At 40.8% G+C, this 10,463-nt stretch overlaps 1 protein-coding gene and 5 non-coding genes across 9 annotated transcripts in view; 5 read left to right on the forward strand and 1 right to left on the reverse strand.

Moving 5' to 3' along the window:
• LOC101173596 (anoctamin-1) overlaps positions 1–10,463 on the reverse strand; it is a 200,054-nt gene that overhangs the window by 46,255 nt on the left and 143,336 nt on the right. The window lies entirely within an intron of this gene.
• trnap-ugg lies at positions 5,293–5,364 on the forward strand. The gene has a single exon. It is a non-coding gene; the product is annotated as a tRNA-Pro (tRNA).
• Positions 5,942–6,013, forward strand: trnap-cgg. The gene has a single exon. It is a non-coding gene; the product is annotated as a tRNA-Pro (tRNA).
• On the forward strand, positions 8,499–8,570 carry trnap-cgg. Its single transcript has one exon. It is a non-coding gene; the product is annotated as a tRNA-Pro (tRNA).
• trnap-agg lies at positions 9,135–9,206 on the forward strand. The gene has a single exon. It is a non-coding gene; the product is annotated as a tRNA-Pro (tRNA).
• Positions 9,785–9,856, forward strand: trnap-agg. The gene has a single exon. It is a non-coding gene; the product is annotated as a tRNA-Pro (tRNA).

Here is a 10,463-nt window from a genome sequence, read left to right on the forward strand (position 1 = left end):
GGCAAGGTAAACCATAAATGGTTCAATAATGGGTATTGAAAATAAAGTTATAGTCTTCTCTTGAATCACATGGCATAAATAGCATTTTGCTTGGCAAAAATCTTGTAAAATGCTTCAACGTGAGGCTCGTTGGTCTAGGGGTATGATTCTCGCTTAGGGTGCGAGAGGTCCCGGGTTCAAATCCCGGACGAGCCCTTTAAAAAACGCTTGTGCTTTATTTCTATATTCAAAAACAAAGGAAACCTTCAGTCTGTTCATTGGATCTAAGTAAGGTAAACAGTACATGACACCTTAACTACCTAGCCTTTGTACCACTGCTTGCTTATGCAAATTCACACCAAAACTTGAGCCAGATGGGCTAAAGCAGCCCAACACCACACCATGTGCCAATCACATCAATTATGAACAAAAGAACTCTAAAACTGACTCACCAAATTGGATAATAAAAAAATTAGAAAACCGCTTCCTGCTTCTGATTTAGGATTTCTGCTGTGACCTTCAGATGGGAGGGTCAGATTTTGCCCTTTTTACCAGATTAAATCATGGTTCTATCTTTCTTGTACCAATGATTAAGGCTAAAGTTTGTGAGCTTTCCACTCCTTCTTTGGGCTCATGTGGTTACTGGAGTCTATCCCGGCCACTTTTGGGCAAAGGCAAGGTAAACCATAAATGGTTCAATAATGGGTATTGAAAATAAAGTTATAGTCTTCTCTTGAATCACATGGCATAAATAGCATTTTGCTTGGCAAAAATCTTGTAAAATGCTTCAACGTGAGGCTCGTTGGTCTAGGGGTATGATTCTCGCTTAGGGTGCGAGAGGTCCCGGGTTCAAATCCCGGACGAGCCCGTTAAAAAACGCTTGTGCTTTATTTCTATATTCAAAAACAAAGGAAACCTTCAGTCTGTTCATTGGATCTAAGTAAGGTAAACAGTACATGACACCTTAACTACCTAGCCTTTGTACCACTGCTTGCTTATGCAAATTCACACCAAAACTTGAGCCAGATGGGCTAAAGCAGCCCAACACCACACCAGGTGCCAATCACATCAATTATGAACAACAAATCTCTGAAACTGACTCACCAAATTGGATAATAAAAGATTAGAAAACCGCTTCCTGCTCTGATTTAGGATTTCTGCTGTGACCTTCAGATGGGAGGGTCAGATTTTGCCCTTTTTACCAGATTAAATCATGGTTCTATCTTTCTTGTACCAATGATTAAGGCTAAAGTTTGTGAGCCTTCCACTCCTTTTTGGGCTCATGTGGTTACTGGAGTCTATCCCGGCCACTTTTGGGCAAAGGCAAGGTAAACCATAAATGGTTCAATAATGGGTATTGAAAATAAAGTTATAGTCTTCTCTTGAATCACATGGCATAAATAGCATTTTGCTTGGCAAAAATCTTGTAAAATGCTTCAACGTTGAGGCTCGTTGGTCTAGGGGTATGATTCTCGCTTAGGGTGCGAGAGGTCCCGGGTTCAAATCCCGGACGAGCCCTTGAATGTAGTGTATTTCTTCTGTCTTTAAAACAACAGAAGCAATCAGTCTGTTCATTGAGCATAGGTAATAAAAAAAGCATGACACTTTCACTAATTGCATCCACTGCTTGCTTATGCAAATTCACACCAAAACTTGAGCCAGATGGGCTAAAGCAGCCCAACACCACACCAGGTGCCAATCACATCAATTATGAACAACAGATCTCTGAAACTGACTCACCAAATTGGATAATAAAAGATTAGAAAACCGCTTCCTGCTCTGATTTAGGATTTCTGCTGTCACCTTCAGATGGGAGGGTCAGATTTTGCCCTTTTTACCAGATTAAATCATGGTTCTATCTTTCTTGTACCAATGATTAAGGCTAAAGTTTGTGAGCCTTCCACTCCTTTTTGGGCTCATGTGGTTACTGGAGTCTATCCCGGCCACTTTTGGGCAAAGGCAAGGTAAACCATAAATGGTTCAATAATGGGTATTGAAAATAAAGTTATAGTCTTCTCTTGAATCACATGGCATAAATAGCATTTTGCTTGGCAAAAATCTTGCAAAAATACTTCAACGTGAGGCTCGTTTGGTCTAGGGGTATGATTCTCGCTTAGGGTGCGAGAGGTCCCGGGTTCAAATCCCGGACGAGCCCGTTAAAAAACGCTTGTGTTTTATTTCTATATTCAAAAACAAAGGAAACCTTCAGTCTGTTCATTGGATCTAAGTAAGGTAAACAGTACATGACACCTTAACTACCTAGCCTTTGTACCACTGCTTGCTTATGCAAATTCACACCAAAACTTGAGCCAGATGGGCTAAAGCAGCCCAACACCACACCATGTGCCAATCACATCAATTATGAACAAAAGAACTCTAAAACTGACTCACCAAATTGGATAATAAAAAATTAGAAAACCGCTTCCTGCTCTGATTTAGGATTTCTGCTGTGACCTTCAGATGGGAGGGTCAGATTTTGCCCTTTTTACCAGATTAAATCATGGTTCTATCTTTCTTGTACCAATGATTAAGGCTAAAGTTTGTGAGCTTTCCACTCCTTCTTTGGCTCATGTGGTTACTGGAGTCTATCCCGGCCACTTTTGGGCAAAGGCAAGGTAAACCATAAATGGTTCAATAATGGGTATTGAAAATAAAGTTATAGTCTTCTCTTGAATCACATGGCATAAATAGCATTTTGCTTGGCAAAAATCTTGCTAAAATGCTTCAACGTGAGGCTCGTTGGTCTAGGGGTATGATTCTCGCTTAGGGTGCGAGAGGTCCCGGGTTCAAATCCCGGACGAGCCCGTTAAAAAACGCTTGTGCTTTATTTCTATATTCAAAAACAAAGGAAACCTTCAGTCTGTTCATTGGATCTAAGTAAGGTAAACAGTACATGACACCTTAACTACCTAGCCTTTGTACCACTGCTTGCTTAGGCAAATTCACACCAAAACTTGAGCCAGATGGGCTAAAGCAGCCCAACACCACACCAGGTGCCAATCACATCAATTATGAACAACAGATCTCTGAAACTGACTCACCAAATTGGGATAATAAAAGATTAGAAAACCCCTTCCTGCTCTGATTTAGGATTTCTGCTGTCACCTTCAGATGGGAGGGTCAGATTTTGCCCTTTTTACCAGATTAAATCATGGTTCTATCTTTCTTGTACCAATGATTAAGGCTAAAGTTTGTGAGCCTTCCACTCCTTTTGGGGCTCATGTGTTTACTGGAGTCTATCCCGGCCACTTTTGGGCAAAGGCAAGGTAAACCATAAATGGTTCAATAATGGGTATTGAAAATAAAGTTATAGTCTTCTCTTGAATCACATGGCATAAATAGCATTTTGCTTGGCAAAAATCTTGCAAAATGCTTCAACGTGAGGCTCGTTGGTCTAGGGGTATGATTCTCGCTTAGGGTGCGAGAGGTCCCGGGTTCAAATCCCGGACGAGCCCTTGAAACGCTTAGTGTATTTCTTTGTCTTTAAAACAACAGAAGAAACCTTCAGTCTGTTCATTGGAGCTATAGGTAAGGTAAAAATAGCATGACACCTTACACTAATTGCATCCACTGCTTGCTTATGCAAATTCACACCAAAACTTGAGCCAGATGGGCTAAAGCAGCCCAACACCACACCATGTGCCAATCACATCAATTATGAACAACAGATCTCTGAAACTGACTCACCAAATTGGATAATAAAAAATTAGAAAACCGCTTCCTGCTCTGATTTAGGATTTCTGCTGTGACCTTCAGATGGGAGGGTCAGATTTTGCCCTTTTTACCAGATTAAATCATGGTTCTATCTTTCTTGTACCAATGATTAAGGCTAAAGTTTGTGAGCTTTCCACTCCTTCTTTGGCTCATGTGGTTACTGGAGTCTATCCCGGCCACTTTTGGGCAAAGGCAAGGTAAACCATAAATGGTTCAATAATGGGTATTGAAAATAAAGTTATAGTCTTCTCTTGAATCACATGGCATAAATAGCATTTTGCTTGGCAAAAATCTTGTAAAATGCTTCAACGTGAGGCTCGTTGGTCTAGGGGTATGATTCTCGCTTAGGGTGCGAGAGGTCCCGGGTTCAAATCCCGGACGAGCCCGTTAAAAACGCTTGTGCTTTATTTCTATATTCAAAAACAAAGGAAACCTTCAGTCTGTTCATTGGATCTAAGTAAGGTAAACAGTACATGACACCTTAAACTACCTAGCCTTTGTACCACTGCTTGCTTATGCAAATTCACACCAAAACTTGAGCCAGATGGGCTAAAGCAGCCCAACACCACACCAGGTGCCAATCACATCAATTATGAACAACAGATCTCTGAAACTGACTCACCAAATTGGATAATAAAAGATTAGAAAACCGCTTCCTGCTCTGATTTAGGATTTCTGCTGTCACCTTCAGATGGGAGGGTCAGATTTTGCCCTTTTTACCAGATTAAATCATGGTTCTATCTTTCTTGTACCAATGATTAAGGCTAAAGTTTGTGAGCCTTCCACTCCTTTTTGGGCTCATGTGGTTTACTGGAGTCTATCCCGGCCACTTTTGGGCAAAGGCAAGGTAAACCATAAATGGTTCAATAATGGGTATTGAAAATAAAGTTATAGTCTTCTCTTGAATCACATGGCATAAATAGCATTTTGCTTGGCAAAAATCTTGTAAAATGCTTCAACGTGAGGCTCGTTGGTCTAGGGGTATGATTCTCGCTTAGGGTGCGAGAGGTCCCGGGTTCAAATCCCGGACGAGCCCTTGAATGTAGTGTATTTCTTTTGTCTTTAAAACAACAGAAGAAATCAGTCTGTTCATTGAGCATAGGTAATAAAAAAAGCATGACACTTTCACTAATTGCATCCACTGCTTGCTTATGCAAATTCACACCAAAACTTGAGCCAGATGGGCTAAAGCAGCCCAACACCACACCAGGTGCCAATCACATCAATTATGAACAACAGATCTCTGAAACTGACTCACCAAATTGGATAATAAAAGATTAGAAAACCGCTTCCTCCTCTGATTTAGGATTTCTGCTGTCACCTTCAGATGGGAGGGTCAGATTTTGCCCTTTTTACCAGATTAAATCATGGTTCTATCTTTCTTGTACCAATGATTAAGGCTAAAGTTTGTGAGCTTTCCACTCCTTCTTTGGCTCATGTGGTTATTGGAGTCTATCCCGGCCACTTTTGGGCAAAGGCAAGGTAAACCATAAATGGTTCAATAATGGGCATTGAAAATAAAGTTATAGTCTTCTCTTGAATCACATGGCATAAATAGCATTTTGCTTGGCAAAAATCTTGTAAAATGCTTCAACGTGAGGCTCGTTGGTCTAGGGGTATGATTCTCGCTTTGGGTGCGAGAGGTCCCGGGTTCAAATCCCGGACGAGCCCGTTAAAAAACGCTTGTGCTTTATTTCTATATTCAAAAACAAAGGAAACCTTCAGTCTGTTCATTGGATCTAAGTAAGGTAAACAGTACATGACACCTTAACTACCTAGCCTTTGTACCACTGCTTGCTTATGCAAATTCACACCAAAACTTGAGCCAGATGGGCTAAAGCAGCCCAACACCACACCATGTGCCAATCACATCAATTATGAACAACAGATCTCTGAAACTGACTCACCAAATTGGATAATAAAAGATTAGAAAACCGTTTCCTGCTCTGATTTAGGATTTCTGCTGTGACCTTCAGATGGGAGGGTCAGATTTTGCCATTTTTACCAGATTAAATCATGGTTCTATCTTTCTTGTACCAATGATTAAGGCTAAAGTGTGTGAGCCTTACACTCCTTTTTGGGCTCATGTGGTTACTGGAGTCTATCCCGGCCACTTTTGGGCAAAGGCAAGGTAAACCATAAATGGTTCAATAATGGGTATTGAAAAAAAAGTTATAGTCTTCTCTTGAATCACATGACATAAATAGCATTTTGCTTGGCAAAAATCTTGTAAAATGCTTCAACGTGAGGCTCGTTGGTCTAGGGGTATGATTCTCGCTTCGGGTGCGAGAGGTCCCGGGTTCAAATCCCGGACGAGCCCTTGAATGTAGTGTATTTCTTCTTTCTTTAAAACAACAGAAGCATTTAGTCTGTTCATTGAGCATAGGTAATAAAAAAAGCACGACACTTTCACTAATTGCATCCACTGCTTCCTTATGCAAATTCACACCAAAACTTGAGCCAGATGGGCTAAAGCAGCCCAACACCACACCAGGTGCCAATCACATCAATTATGAACAACAGATCTCTGAAACTGACTCACCAAATTGGATAATAAAAGATTAGAAAACCGCTTCCTGCTCTGATTTAGGATTTCTGCTGTGACCTTCAGATGGGAGGGTCAGATTTTGCCATTTTTACCAGATTAAATCATGGTTCTATCTTTCTTGTACCAATGATTAAGGCTAAAGTTTGTGAGCTTTCCACTCCTTTTTGGGCTCATGTGTTTACTGGAGTCTATCCCGGCCACTTTTGGGCAAAGGCAAGGTAAACCATAAATGGTTCAATAATGGGTATTGAAAATAAAGTTATAGTCTTGTCTTGAATCACATGGCATAAATAGCATTTTGCTTGGCAAAAATCTTGTAAAATGCTTCAACGTGAGGCTCGTTGGTCTAGGGGTATGATTCTCGCTTAGGGTGCGAGAGGTCCCGGGTTCAAATCCCGGACGAGCCCTTGAATGTAGTGTATTTCTTCTTTCTTTAAAACAACAGAAGCATTCAGTCTGTTCATTGAGCATAGGTAATAAAAAAAGCACGACACTTTCACTAATTGCATCCACTGCTTCCTTATGCAAATTCACACCAAAACTTGAGCCAGATGGGCTAAAGCAGCCCAACACCACACCATGTGCCAATCACATCAATTAATGAACAAAAGAACTCTAAAACTGACTCACCAAAATTGGATAATAAAAAATTAGAAAACCGCTTCCTGCTCTGATTTAGGATTTCTGCTGTGACCTTCAGATGGGAGGGTCAGATTTTGCCATTTTTACCAGAATAAATCATGGTTCTATCTTTCTTGTACCAATGATTAAGGCTAAAGTTTGTGAGCTTTCCACTCCTTCTTTGGCTCATGTGGTTACTGGAGTCTATCCCGGCCACTTTTGGGCAAAGGCAAGGTAAACCATAAATGGTTCAATAATGGGCATTGAAAATAAAGTTATAGTCTTCTCTTGAATCACATGGCATAAATAGCATTTTGCTTGGCAAAAATCTTGCAAAATCCTTCAACGTGAGGCTCGTTGGTCTAGGGGTATGATTCTCGCTTAGGGTGCGAGAGGTCCCGGGTTCAAATCCCGGACGAGCCCGTTAAAAAACGCTTGTGTTTTATTTCTATATTCAAAAACAAAGGAAACCTTCAGTCTGTTCATTGGATCAAAGTAAGGTAAACAGTACATGACACCTTAACTACCTAGCCTTTGTACCACTGCTTGCTTATGCAAATTCACACCAAAACTTGAGCCAGATGGGCTAAAGCAGCCCAACACCACACCATGTGCCAATCACATCAATTATGAACAAAAGAACTCTAAAACTGACTCACCAAATTGGATAATAAAAAAATTAGAAAACCGCTTCCTGCTCTGATTTAGGATTTCTGCTGTGACCTTCAGATGGGAGGGTCAGATTTTGCCCTTTTTACCAGATTAAATCATGGTTCTATCTTTCTTGTACCAATGATTAAGGCTAAAGTTTGTGAGCTTTCCACTCCTTCTTTGGCTCATGTGGTTACTGGAGTCTATCCCGGCCACTTTTGGGCAAAGGCAAGGTAAACCATAAATGGTTCAATAATGGGTATTGAAAATAAAGTTATAGTCTTCTCTTGAATCACATGGCATAAATAGCATTTTGCTTGGCAAAAATCTTGCAAAATCCTTCAACGTGAGGCTCGTTGGTCTAGGGGTATGATTCTCGCTTAGGGTGCGAGAGGTCCCGGGTTCAAATCCCGGACGAGCCCTTGAATGTAGTGTATTTCTTCTTTCTTTAAAACAACAGAAGCATTTAGTCTGTTCATTGAGCATAGGTAATAAAAAAAGCACGACACTTTCACTAATTGCATCCACTGCTTCCTTATGCAAATTCACACCAAAACTTGAGCCAGATGGGCTAAAGCAGCCCAACACCACACCAGGTGCCAATCACATCAATTATGAACAACAGATCTCTGAAACTGACTCACCAAATTGGATAATAAAAGATTAGAAAACCCCTTCCTGCTCTGATTTAGGATTTCTGCTGTGACCTTCAGATGGGAGGGTCAGATTTTGCCCTTTTTACCAGATTAAATCATGGTTCTATCTTTCTTGTACCAATGATTAAGGCTAAAGTTTGTGAGCCTTCCACTCCTTTTTGGGCTCATGTGTTTACTGGAGTCTATCCCGGCCACTTTTGGGCAAAGGCAAGGTAAACCATAAATGGTTCAATAATGGGTATTGAAAATAAAGTTATAGTCTTGTCTTGAATCACATGGCATAAATAGCATTTTGCTTGGCAAAAATCTTGTAAAATGCTTCAACGTGAGGCTCGTTGGTCTAGGGGTATGATTCTCGCTTCGGGTGCGAGAGGTCCCGGGTTCAAATCCCGGACGAGCCTTGAATGTAGTGTATTTCTTCTGTCTTTAAAACAACAGAAGCATTCAGTCTGTTCATTGAGCATAGGTAATAAAAAAAGCACGACACTTTCACTAATTGCATCCACTGCTTCCTTATGCAAATTCACACCAAAACTTGAGCCAGATGGGCTATAGTAGCCAGAACACCACACCAGGTGCTAATCCTTTCAATTAAGAACAAAAGAACTCTAAAACTGACTCACCAAAATTGGATTATAAAAGTTTAGAAAACCCCTTCCTGCTCTGATTTAGGATTTCTGCTGTGACCTTCAGATGGGAGGGTCAGATTTTGCCCTTTTTACCAGAATAAATCATGGTTCTATCTTTCTTGTACCAATGATTAAGGCTAAAGTTTGTGAGCTTTCCACTCCTTCTTTGGCTCATGTGGTTACTGGAGTCTATCCCGGCCACTTTTGGGCAAAGGCAAGGTAAACCATAAATGGTTCAATAATGGGCATTGAAAATAAAGTTATAGTCTTCTCTTGAATCACATGGCATAAATAGCATTTTGCTTGGCAAAAATCTTGCAAAATCCTTCAACGTGAGGCTCGTTGGTCTAGGGGTATGATTCTCGCTTAGGGTGCGAGAGGTCCCGGGTTCAAATCCCGGACGAGCCCGTTAAAAAACGCTTGTGTTTTATTTCTATATTCAAAAAACAAAGGAAACCTTCAGTCTGTTCATTGGATCAAAGTAAGGTAAACAGTACATGACACCTTAACTACCTAGCCTTTGTACCACTGCTTGCTTATGCAAATTCACACCAAAACTTGAGCCAGATGGGCTAAAGCAGCCCAACACCACACCATGTGCCAATCACATCAATTATGAACAAAAGAACTCTAAAACTGACTCACCAAATTGGATAATAAAAATTAGAAAACCGCTTCCTGCTCTGATTTAGGATTTCTGCTGTGACCTTCAGATGGGAGGGTCAGATTTTGCCCCTTTTTACCAGATTAAATCATGGTTCTATCTTTCTTGTACCAATGATTAAGGCTAAAGTTTGTGAGCTTTCCACTCCTTCTTTGGCTCATGTGGTTACTGGAGTCTATCCCGGCCACTTTTGGCAAAGGCAAGGTAAACCATAAATGGTTCAATAATGGGTATTGAAAATAAAGTTATAGTCTTCTCCTGAATCACATGGCATAAATAGCATTTTGCTTGGGCAAAAATCTTGCAAAATCCTTCAACGTGAGGCTCGTTGGTCTAGGGGTATGATTCTCGCTTAGGGTGCGAGAGGTCCCGGGTTCAAATCCCGGACGAGCCCTTGAATGTAGTGTATTTCTTCTTTCTTTAAAACAACAGAAGCATTTAGTCTGTTCATTGAGCATAGGTAATAAAAAAAGCACGACACTTTCACTAATTGCACCACTGCTTCCTTATGCAAATTCACACCAAAACTTGAGCCAGATGGGCTAAAGCAGCCCAACACCACACCAGGTGCCAATCACATCAATTATGAACAACAGATCTCTGAAACTGACTCACCAAATTGGATAATAAAAGTTTAGAAAACCCTTCCTGCTCTGATTTAGGATTTCTGCTGTGACCTTCAGATGGGAGGTCAGATTTTGCCTTTTTACCAGATTAAATCATGGTTCTATCTTTCTTGTACCAATGATTAAGGCTAAAGTTTGTGAGCCTTCCACTCCTTTTTGGGCTCATGTGTTTACTGGAGTCTATCCCGGCCACTTTTGGGCAAAGGCAAGGTAAACCATAAATGGTTCAATAATGGGTATTGAAAATAAAGTTATAGTCTTGTTAATCACATGGCATAAATAGCATTTTGCTTGGCAAAAATCTTGTAAAATGCTTCAACGTGAGGCTCGTTGGTCTAGGGGTATGATTCTCGCTTCGGGTGCGAGAGGTCCCGG

Source organism: Oryzias latipes, chromosome 23 (assembly GCF_002234675.1).
Source record: "Oryzias latipes chromosome 23, ASM223467v1".
Lineage (NCBI taxonomy): Eukaryota > Metazoa > Chordata > Actinopteri > Beloniformes > Adrianichthyidae > Oryzias > Oryzias latipes.